Consider the following 13,047-nt stretch of genomic DNA (forward strand, 5'->3'; position numbering starts at 1 on the left):
CATTTTAGGAAAATTACTGGACCACCAAAATATGAAATACATTTTTTTCCTGACCTTTGGGACCTGTTTTCTTAAGGTTAAGCCCTCATGCACACTTGACATTTTTACAGCTGTTTTTGGCGTTTGACCTTTTTTTCTACAGTCAGTAAACTCCCCAGCATGTTATCCTATGTCTCCATGCACACATAGGCTGTAATCAACATTTTTTGGCTGGGACGTTTTTTGGCAGGAAAAAAAACAGAACTAGTGGGTTTCTAGAGGAGTTTTTTAGCTGTAAAAATGCTCTAACGCAGAAAAATTTGGCAAAATGCAGTAAAATGCCGCAAACCGACATCTTTGGATTTTTTTTGACCCAAAAAAATAATTTTTTTTGTTAAAAAAATGCTAAAAAACGCAAACGCGGGGAAACGCCGCTAATTGCAGCTAAACTCCACTAAACGCTAATGCAAAAATGATTAAAAACAGTTGAAAAACTCACGTTTTTAACGTGACTTTACACAGCTAACGTTACCAGTGTTTTCAAAATGCCAAGTGTGCATGAGGGCTCATGGTAGCTTGCTTGAGACTATTCATGGCACTGGTGGTTTCCCTTTATCAGAGGATGTAGTACAGCTGCTAGTCTTGTTCAGGGCACTGTAGGGGGCCCCATGAAATGCCCCTGGTATCTTTTTTATAGGCTTTTTTGAGTGTGGGCAAGGACCAGGGGCCCCATGATCCCCTATTGCCCGGGGGCCCCATGAGTTGTCAGTCCGCCCCTGATCTTGTCCTTATATGCTGATAAATTCCAAAAGGCCACAAGTAATACTATCCAAACTATGGTGAAAAGCTACTGTAGTAGCAATTTTGGCAAACCAGAGAACTCCGGACACGGACTTGAGGAAAACAAATGATTTATTAAAAACAACGCTGTGTTGACTCAACAGACGGCTTATGCTCTCATCTGCTAAGTGAGTTATAGAAAACATCTTACAAGCGTATATGCCAATGATTACATCAGGAGGCATACATTTCTTCTTTCACTTTCTATTACTTTCAACAGGCTTTCTAAACTCTGCAGAATAACCTTGGGCAGCAGCTGCAGATAAGAATCCCAGCTATGAGCTGGTACAACATAATACTCACAGGAAATAATTATCTGCAAGCAGATAATGTTAGAAATGTTACAGTTTAAAGGGGAACTCTACAATATCTGGGTGCTACCACACTTCTAGGCATACAGGGGTTGATTTACTAAAATTGGAGAGTGCAAAATCTGGTGCAGCTCTGTATAGAAACCAATCAGCTTCCAGGTTTTATTGTCAATGTGTAATTGAATAAACTGAAACTAGAGGCTGATTGGCTACCATGCACAGCTGCACCAGAGTTTGCATTCTCCAGTTTTAGTAAATCAACCCCAGAGTGTACCAAAGAAAACTAAAAGAATGATGATTCTTCTTCCTTTTGTTTCAGCACTTTACTCTCTGTGAATTTTCCTCTGTCTTCCTTTTTTTCTCTCCTGTCGCTATTTTTGTCCCTCTTTTGCTTTTATTTTCTTGTTCTTGCTTGCTCCCCTCATTTACATTATTTAATTAATTAAACATAAATGTTATGCGCTACCTCCTCATATAAAAAAACCATAAACTTAAAAAAAAAAGTTTAAAAAGCATGCAGTGACAGTCCAATAAAAATTCCAATACAGTGCAATATTAAAGTCCAACATATGTTGTGCTATCATCCAGTAATATTCCACGCTGTGCTTGAATTGTGGCCCCACTCCCTGCTCACCTTAAATGTTGACCTATAAATTATAATAGGCTGGTAATGTTAGCTGTGTAAAGTCACATTAAAAACAAGAGTTTTTCAGCATTTTTTAGCATTTTGTATTAGCGTTTTGCCGTGTTTTTCACGTTTGCGGTTTTTTTTAGAGTTTTTTTGACCCAAAATTTTTTTTGATGGGGTAAAAAAATGTCCACAAATGCTGGTTTGCCACGTTTTACCGCCTTTTTGCTGTGATTTTCAGCATTAGAGTGTTTTTACAGCTAAAAAAATCCTCTAGAATACCACTAGTTCTGGGGTTTTTTTCCAGGACTGTCACTGCATGCCTTTTAAAGTTTTTTTTTAAAGTTTATGATTTCTTTGTATGAGCATCACATTTTTGTTTAATTATTTAATTTGAGTGAGAGTACACTAGACCAGTGAGTGCAGCAAACTCCTTATTCTGTTATTACATTTTCCACTTGGCAGCGCACAAGCTTGTGCTATCTGTATTTTCTCTCTTTTACATTGTTTTCTCTCTCCCTAATCTTTGCTTTTGTCTCTCATTTCTTGCTCCTGTGTTCTTTCTTTTCTTGTGTCCTTGCAGCTATGTTAACTTATCAGAGATGGATACATGGTGTATCTTTAATAAAGTCTTTGGTGTTGAACAGGAAGCTTGTGTAGGGATCTGCCACCCTTCTACTGTCTGTATTTGTAAGTGGTTATAAAAAAGAGAAAGCAAGAGCGCACCGCCTAGCGCATTATCATAAAGAAAATTTTTGTATTGTAGTATAGATAATTACTTACTCACAAACATGTGATGACAATTCACATGACAAATGACAACCAATTGGTACAATGACCAATGGGGGCCAATGGACCCTGACATCTAGAAGAGAGCCATCCCAGGGCCAAATTACGGCTGATGCTCTGAGGCTCTGAGGAAGAGGGTTGCCCTCAAAACGTGTGTAATTTGGCCCTGGAATGGCTCTCATCTAGACGTCAGGGTCCATTGGCCCCCATCAGACATTGTACCAAGTGGCTGTCATTTGTCATGTGAATTGTCATCATATGTTTGTATGTTTTTATCTATACTACAATAAAAAAAATGTTCAGCTAGGCTGGTGTGCTGTTGCTTTGTCTTTTTGCAGCTTGGTCTGGACTACCCCGGTCGTGTGCAAGAGTGGCAAGGCTTGGTCTATCCATGGGACATCCTGATACACACACTCATGTAAGCTCTATCAAGGTCACTGCCTTCAGTCACCCACACGTATGCGCAGGAGATATTTTTATTTATATCATTCACATTTGTAAGTGGTTATGCTGCTAATGTCACAATGCTATGTATAATTATGTATCGGCATGTATCAGCACTTCCTGTCTCTGGGAGGCTGGTCTGGAAACCCCAGAAGAAGGAACTGGAGAAAGAGAAAGTATGAGACACATGTCCTGTCCATGGGAGAGCTGTTGCTGAACCCAGACCAAGTGCTCATATGTTTAGTATGTGTTGCCCATAGCTTTTGGGTATATATATATATACTGTATATATATATATATATATATATTCTTCTGTTATTATCTCGCATCCACAGTGCCAGATAGCTAGGTCTGTGCTACTGTATGTGTGTATAGGTCACCTTCCAGTATATTAGTAAGTAAACCTGTTTATTCCAATAGGGTTTTTATGCAGCTCTTGTTATGTTAGTTAACCCTCTCCTTTGTGGCCTGTGATTCTATATCTAGTTTTAGCTTAGGGCTCAACAGTCAGCATAGGCTAGAGCCAGGTTAGGCATCTGATAGCTAATTCTGGTAGTTAGAGGTCCTGTTGCATGACAAATTAGAAATTACTAGGGACTAAGAGTATATAGGCTGCCTTGGAGTTCCAGTGCCACACCAAGGTTTCTGCTGAAGAGACGCTGCATTCCAGGCTGACAGCCAATGATCTCATTTGACAACCAATGATCTCCCCATTGTTGGTGATCTTGTCTTCAGGTCTCCAACACCAGGACAGATGCTGCCCATATCACAATCATTCTCAGGGACACCTGCAACTGGACTTTATTGCAAGATTCATCTGGAGGTATCTTTATTGATAGCTATATATTCCCAGGCATATGTGTACAAACCTACCAGCACTCTTGCTGGCCCCTTTGCAGATAATACCTGTTTGTATTCTGTATGTTCTTGTATTAATCTTTCCTTTTGTAAAGTTTTTATTATTTCCATACTAGTGTGCATCTATATACGTATGGTTAATGCTTTATGCTGATTGCATTAGTTCTCCAGAGCCTCTCCCATCCTCTGGAACCCTCTACCTCAATCTTCTATCAGCTATCTCCTGCCCTGTCCACTTTTAGGTGAAAACTGAAATCTCATCTCTTCAGGGAGTACTATACCGCCAACACCTAATAACGGAACTTTTGAATTTTCCCTTAGCTTGTCCCTCACAATTATTACCATGTTTACCACTTGCCCCACTGTATTAGATTGTAAGCTTTTATGAGCAGGGCCATCTTAATCCTCTTGTATTGCAACTGTACTGTTGCCCTTTATATTGTAAAGTGCTACTCAAACTGTTGGTGCTATATAAATCCTGAATAATAATAATAATAATAACTATATTATCAATCCAACTCTTCCACTTAGTAAAGGTTAAAAAGGTTAAAGTAAAGGTTAAAAAGTTCATCCTATTTACCTACAGGTTTAGTGTGCTATCCTCTGTACTATCTAACCTTTTGTTAAATCCTACACACTTAGTGCCCAACCTTCAGCCCAGGGGCCACATATGGCCCATTGGCAATTACTGTGCAGCTATCTGAGTGATCTTGTGCTGGGAGTGATATGCTAAGTAGAGCCAATGACTGTGGAGAAGAGTTATGTGCTTTACTGGTGCAAACCTAGCCAGATCTGGAGTGAGTGGTGATAGAGGAAAAGCAGTCTCCTGCCTGTGGTAAGAGAAAAACCCTCATGTATCATGTGGCATTTGGCCCGGGTCTCCATGTCTCATGGGCCCTGTGTGGCCGGTGGACTTCTGGAGCTTCCATCCAGACCACATGTAATACATAGGCCTATGTGTGAATACTCCAGGTGTGAAAAGTTAACGTATGCAGTGACCATGTGGGGGAGAGGTCTAGGACTGGCATGTGTGGACATGAACGGTATGTGTCACAGGCATGATGTCCTAAGACCCTGTATATAAATCATCAGGGGCGGACTGACAACTCATGGGGCTCCCGGGCAATAGGGAATCATGGGGCCCCTGTGTCCTTGCCCAAACTCAAAAAAACCTATAAAAAAGGTACCAGGGGCATCTCATGGGGCCCCCTACTGACCCCAGGCCCTCGGGCAGTGCCTGAGTTTCCAAATGATCAGTCTGGCCCTGTATATGATCCAGCTGCTCTTGTCGACCACATGGAAAGAAGCTGGGGCCCCACCTTACATTTTTATTTCTAGAAAGTTGACCACCACTTCCTACACATGCCCTACACATAGAGACTGAACAGTGGAGACTCTCTCACATTAAATGTCCTCCTTTCCTGTACAGGAGGTGTGTGCAGATTCAAGTAGCCACAAATCATAAGTATAATTTAATTGATAGGATTGAAAACTACTAGAGGAGAGTGTCTACAGGGTGGTAAAAGTATAGGCTAACCTAATAATACAATAAAGGAGCACCACATTCCATACTCAGTAGAAAGCTGCTGTGTGAGATATATTTTGGAGCTTATTGGCACTCCAAAAAACACAACATCACGTTTAAATCAAAAAGTTTTTATTGACAAAATCAAGAACATAAAACTGTTTAAAAAAATAGTATCTAAATACAAATTGGCATGCCCTCAATAGATCAAATAGACCTCCCTTATAATAGTAGACGAATGTTATGTGTGCAAAATGGCTCCAAAATGAAATTGATAAGCTAGCTTTGAAGGGGGTAGTTTCTAATAAAGGTTAGTGGAGTGTCTAACAGTGGTGGATTGGCAGAATAAAGGAATGTAAATGAATGTTATTTACCAAAAGCACTCAACCTGCTCCTATGACTCTTAATAGAATTCTGATTTAAAGAGTTCCAGAAATCTATTTGAATATGCTGTTAACTAGCACTGAAGTATTGAAAGTGAGTAGCAGGCAGTTTAAAAACTCTTTTAAAATGTCTATTTCAATTGCTCAGCAAAGTTTCTTATAGAAAATGAGAGCTGTCCAATTTTCAACTCCAGACAAAAGGCATTTTAAATGATCACAAACTGCAAAGTTCCTATATAATCAAAAGGATTTTCATTACTAGCGATACACAAGAAGGTTTTAATTTGCAGGATTCCAGAGGCTGTAAACTCCTTTGCAAAGGCCTGCCTGAAAGTATGTCTGTGATTCAGCTTGGCTAATTGCCAAGCAGTTCCAAACGTGGTTAAACAGACCCAGCCAACAGCTGGTAAAAACTAATTCTGAAGTATTTTATATAATGTGATATCCTTTAATTTTCTCTGTAATGTTTCAGTATAATACTGATCATTTCTGATCCAGAAGAAAAACATCATCCTCTACCTCTGTCTGCAACAATAGTACCTATCTATATGGTGTCAGGCTAGAGCCAGGTTCCCCAAACTATGGCCTGTGGGCCACATCCGACCCATTCTGAGATTTTATTCAGCTTCCATCTAGGATCGGTGGCATATCCTCAAAGTTTACTGATAGAGGATTAAGGTCAGCAGATGTTGCCTATGGTCTCCACTGCTGATGTAAGGGGCGACTCTAAAGAGGACCCTGATGTAAGGGGCATTTTGATGGGGACCCTGATGTAAGGGAGGCTGTGATGGGGATTATTTTTGGTCCATGAATATTTGTAAAATATACAATGTTGCCCTCATACTGACAAGTTTGAAGACCCCTGGGCTAGAGTGAAAGAAAGAACAATCTTCTGGTTTAAAAGGGTCAGCTAAATTAGGTAAACTTCACCCTCTAAGTCCCATAATGGATGCAGAATTTAACACACAAATTTTATTATACCCTGTATGTGTTGTATATTTGTTACACTCAAAGATGATATAATCTCATGGAAGAAATTAATTTAAGACTCTGAATCTTACATTTACAATTACATATTATTTAAGCCCCATCGTAAACCACTAAATGTAATCCTTAACCAAACCTTAGAAATGCTGAACCTTTGTCACTTTGCTCATTCAGGGCAAAGTGACAAAGTCTTTTGTAATCCCCCTGCCTATGCCTACATTCACATCACTCCCCCACCACTCTGTTTCTCTGGTTGTCAAACTCTTTGTAAGCTCTGAATTGGAAGTATTGACTCTTACACACAGTTGATGATGTCACTCCCCTCCATGACCTGACAATGCCTGTCGATTTGCTTATCAGGCCTGAGAACTGCATCCTTAGAGGAAGTAACATGCACTGGGTATTTTGTGACAGTCCAAGCAAACATTGAGGAACTCACATTGAAGGTGAGTATAGTGGCCCGAATGTTGGTCTACTAAAGAGATATTAAAGGTTTGGGGTTTTTTTTTCGTTAAAATAACAAACATGTTTTACTTACCTGCTCTGTGCAATGGTTTTGCACAGAACAACCCAGATCAACCCCCCTGAGTGCCCCCAGAGCAAGCTACTTGCCATAGAGGCACACATATGTGCTCGCTCCCCAGCCCTGCTCTGTGTGTCCATAAGACACACAGAATGGGGTTCAGCCCCGCTCCTTTGCACTGGCTCTGATTGACAATAGCCAATGGCTCCTGCTGCTTTATCTAAGCCAATGAGAAGCATGAGAGTCTTGGCTCTCATGCACATCACTGAATCGAGATTGGGCTCAGGTATGTATTTAGGGGTGCTGTGGGGGAAGCTGCGTGCAACTTCTTGTGAGCTGCACTGAACATATCTTCCGTCCTAGCTATCTTCTGTAAACTACCAATTGGCCTACCCCCAAAGTAATAAAGATGTAGAGATAACGACACAATTTTTTTTTCCATATCAGGAGTGCAGCCTTGGGTGACAACTATGGCTCCCTCCATAGATCTATGTGGTTTTGGGTTTAGGTACTATTTGTGCAGTTGGGGCAAAACATAATATATTTGCATAGCAATAAACACTATCGTGACATAACTGGCAGCAAAACTACCATCACACATTGATTATTTGTTGAAATAAAAGTGCCTAATTATCATGTACCATAGTATTGTTAAAGAAAAAAAAAAAACGTGTTGATGGATGTATTTCAGAATGGAATGATCCACATTGGACATGCTGGCTGCAATGTTATTTGCTCATATATGGAGTTTTATCTTTATTTAATTCAAGCCCCACAAGTTCAAGTTCACTTTTATATCAAAGCATTTTCTTTAATCCCCCTTAATTTTTTTCCGAGGCTTATATAACAACATTCATGACAGGACATCTGCCTGCTTCAGTCCACTGTTAACGATAGTTATTTATTATATTTGCACTTGTACTTTTACTACTTGTACCTGTAAGTGTCATCACCTGTAATGCAGACAGAGAGACCTGCAGTCATGTTCTTTGTAGATTATTTCTCTTGGAACATTTTCTCTTGTTTTTTGATCGGTCAAAAATGATATGTTAAAGAAAGACCAGCAAGTGTGCTTTGTAAATTGAAATGTCCATAATGTGTAAGTTCAAACAGGGCTGTAACTACAAATTAGAAGTGGTCTTATTAAACTTTTCTAGGTCGTCCTCCCTCATTTCAATCCAGTTAATTAACTTTTTCTGCAGTCTTTTACTGGAGGATAACATCTTATACTGTACTTTAAATAATTGCAGCACAGTGGCTAAGTAGTTAGCACTTCTGCCTAGCAGCACTAGCATTGTTGATTTGATTCCCAACCACAGCAGTATCTGCCTGGAGTCTGCATGTTCTCCCTGTGCCTGTGTGGGTTTCCTCCAAAGACATGCTGGTAGGTTAATTGGCTCCTGTCTAAATTGCCCTAGTATGTGTATGTATGAATGTGAGTTAGGGATCCTAGATCATAAGCTGCTTGAGGGTTAGAGACTGATGTACAATACTGTATATGTAAAGTTGTGTAAATTGAAAATGCTATATAAGTACCTATAATAAATAAAATCAAATTGCATCATTCACTGTGACTAGTGGTGACCTTATATGCCTACCTATTATCAAACCGCTTTACACTAGTGATCAGTAAAGACTTATTAAGCTTCTCAAAATATACAGTATCTCATCTTATATTAGCTTTCCCCCGATACAAATCCTCCTAATTCTGCAGTCAATGGTGCTACCAGACCCTCATATTTAGTGATGGTTTAGTGGAAATACCCCCAAATAAACACTCGCATTGCATTGGTGTTAATGAAAATTTGCTTTGCCTCCCACCCCTATAAAGGCACAAATTGTATCTGGGATCAGTGTAATGTTCCATTAAAGCCTTCTGTATAATGGAGGTCAATGGAAAGGAAAAAACTGGAAAGGACTCTCCACAACAAAGATTCTCTTTAAATTCTCACTAAACGCGATAGTGAAGGATTAGAGTCATTCATCTCAGGCCAGGCGTACACCAAATGATGTACAGAATGCCCACAGCCATCTTATTTAAAGGATTGAAATGGTGTATGTGTCTTTTGGACACATGAGGACAATTTGTTCTTTAAGTGGTTTGTAGTTATGTTATTGGAATGTTCAAAGAGTATTGCTCTGACGTAGCAACAGATTTATATGTGCTGTCATTCCATGAATCCAGACTTTGTCATTTCAGTCATATGTACTTTTTGAAAGTGAATCTTTGCAGATTTTTGTGATTTTTTAAATTGTAACACGTAATAATTGTTACACCATTGCTTGCCCCATAATTTAGGCTCATCTACACTTTATGCAGATTTCATATTGAAAACTATAATCTGATGATAGAAAGCTATGGACATGTATAAATGAATGGTTATCTTTACTTCTAGAGTTCTCGTACTTCCTTGAAAAGCTACATACATAACAAAATTAATTATTTGCATTACTTTCTTTTAAATGCTTTAAAGTACAGAAGGGAGTATGAGTGTGACAATTAGCCTGGAAAGGCTAGATACACAATCCTGCTCACAACAGGTTTTTTTAGGAACCTCTTTGGAAAATGACCATGTCTTCTTATTGGTTGGTAATGTTCATCACTGGTGTTTTATGTTTTTTTATATTTTTAGAAATTGCCTATAGTGCATTTATGTGTATTACTTTTTTTTATTAATATCATTTATTACATTTTATTTCAGTACAAATTAAAACAATACACAAGTTATCAAACAGAAACAGCTTAACTGTGTTTTTTCTAAACCCTCTCCCTTTCTCAGCCCCTCCCCCCTATCCCCATAACTCCCCCTGTCATCCTATTCCTACCAATCCCTTTCTAAACCTTTCTACTAAAAACCTATAGTCAGTCTACATGATTGCCACTCTACGGTTGTTCAGTTTAAATCTCTAAAATGACCTACTTGGTACTCATTATCCTGAGATATTTTTCTGATGATTTAAAAACATACCACCTATTCCATTCTTTTCTAAATTTTCCCATTTTATCTTCATCAATGTGGTATAACTCCTCCATCATGCATATATATTCAGTTCTCCTCATCCAATCTCTCATTGTTGGGGGATCTAGAACCCGCCAACATTTAGGGATTAATCCTTTTGCAGCACTAATGAAATTATATATTAAACTATTTTTATACTGTTTTATTGACAACTCAGTCCCATAGTGTGTATTACTTTTAATAATTATGAATATTTCTGGCCCTGCTTATAAAGGAGAGCAGTTATTGCTCTCTTCTTTACTTTATACACCTTCGTTCTTTGCAGGCTATGCCACAGAGACAGTCAATTGACTTGGACTGTTCACATCCCTAGGATGTTCCCCTGTATTTGGTTTATGTTTTTAACCCTTTTCATTTCTAATGTTTGATGGTATTTTGAGTCTCTAAGCCAGCATAGAACAAAGCACAGTTTTTGGTTTAGTTAATTCCACAATCAGACTATACAATGTCACATTAGGCTATAAGGCTATATGTCCCTGTTAGTGTTTCATATATACTGTATATTATTTTAGTGGTTGTAGTTACACCAAAGTGATATATGCTTAATCACCATTGATCTTTTTTTTAGTATAATGTAACATTTCAAATAAATGAAAGGTGAGAATTTAAAATTCACGAAAATAATCTCTGATGTCTTTATAGACCATTTGAGAGCTATATTCAGCTGGCCAACTGTAATATATCTCCAGTAACTGTTCTCAGATAGTGGCATAAAATGAAATATGTAACTGAAATCACATAATAAATCCCCTTAATAATGCAGGCTATTAGTCTTCTTTATTTCATTACGAAAAGAGAAGCAGGGATCTGATATTGCTTCTCTAAGCAATATACTGTATTCTGATAATATGTGGAATGCATAGTTGTCAACATTTCAAAACATTTTTTTAGGGAAACTTTGTTTGTCTTTATGTCCAGAAAGCCAGTGTAGTTGGAGTAGTATGTTAATTAGGGGTGGAACATTCCTTTTATGGGCGTAGTCTACCCTGGAAATATTGCAAATATTGGGCGTGGCTTAAAGGAGGTGTGGTTAAATAGAGTGAGATTTTCTTAGGCTCCCCCAATGCAATTTTGCTCTCTACCCTAACATCCCAAAAAACAAATAAACTCACACATAGCCTTATCTCAAAAAACTTTAATAATGTAAACATAAAGAACCAGTCCACACTCACTGATTGGTTGCTAGAGATTACAGCACATGAGTACTGCTCATGACCGGTTGCTATAGGTTACTACAGTTAGTACAGGAGAGGATCAGAGACGGTAGGCATAGCAAAGGAGTTGGTCAGAGACTGCAGGCATAATTCAGGAGATGGTCATAGACTGCAGTAGTAGTACAAGAAATGGTCAGAGACTGCAGGCGTATTACATGGGATGGTGAGACGCAGTAGACATACTACAGGACTTGGTTAGAGACTGCAGGTGTAGTATAGGAGAGGGTCAGAGACTGCAGGCATACTACAATAAATGGTCAAAGACTGCAGGTGTACTACAAGACTGGGTCTGAGACTGCAGGAGTACTACAGGAGAGGGTCAGAGACTTCAGGTGTACCACAGGAGAAGGTCAGAAACTACAGGTGTACCACAGGAGAGGGTCAGAGACTGCAGGTGTACCACAGGAGAGGGTCAGAGACTGCAGGTGTACCACAGGAGAGGGTCAGAGACTGCAGGTGTACTACAAGACTGGGTCAGACACTGCAGGTGTAGTACAGGAGATGGTCAGTGACTGCAGGCATAGTACAGGAGATGGTCAGAAACTGCAGACATAGTACAGAAGATTGTCAGAGACTGCAGCGTAGTACGGGAGATGGTCAGAAACTGCGGGTAGAGTACAGGAGACAGTCAGAGACTGCAGGAGTAGTACAGGAGATGGTCAGAGACTGTAGACATAGTACAGGAGAAGGTCAGAGCCTACAAGCGTAGGCTTATCCCCATCAGAGTGACCCCACAGAGCAGGTGTCTCGATCAGAGTGACCCCATGAGAGAGTTTGGTAGCAAGAACACAGAAGAAATCTTTCAGCTGCAGCTGTACTTGTCACTGTCGGCTGCAGCTGAAAGATCAGTTCTGTGTAGTAAGAGGTCAGAGAAGTATCAGCAAACCTCCCCTCTTCTACATCTAGAAGAAGACAAGCAGGGCCCGCCCAGGGAAGAGCGTATCTGGCTCGTTCCTGTATTTCGCTCTCATCTGTCCTCTGCTTAGGTCCACTCTCTGGACAGATCACTGCACCTCCTCTTGCCAGGCCTCTTTCTTACTCTGTATGGCTGCTCATCCTGTCCAACATATGCTCACTGCCAGTGACAAAACCCAAGGCCTTGCCACTTGCAGTGAACATGTGACACGTGTCTCAGCCAATCACACTGTGAGGCAGGCTCTACCTGACTTCCTTGCATTAATCAGGGTTCCCACTGAACAGCTCTGCTGCTGGGTGAGCAGAAGGAGGAGGGGGAGGACTTTCAGTGACATCTCTGATTTGATGCTCTGCAGCCATGATTTCAGTTTGGGACAAATCTCCATTTTCGGGATGGAAAAGAGTAGAGCAGGGCATGGGCCACATTTGTGGGCAGGAGCCAGCCGAGCAGAACGCCTGAAAGCTGCAACCCATTAAGCTACAGGAACAGTACAGTGTGAGTGCTTTTACACCCCCAAAGAAGGGAAAAGAAAGGAAAGGGCAGTCAGGCGTAATACCCAAGTAGTTCTCCCTAGGACTACTTCATTTGTTGATCTCGGAATTCCTTGCTTAGGGACACTCTCAAGACAGT

The sequence above is a fragment of the Staurois parvus genome, unplaced genomic scaffold, assembly GCF_062004578.1.
Source record: "Staurois parvus isolate SC_StPar_1 unplaced genomic scaffold, SC_StPar_1.0 ptg000420l, whole genome shotgun sequence".
NCBI lineage: Eukaryota > Metazoa > Chordata > Amphibia > Anura > Ranidae > Staurois > Staurois parvus.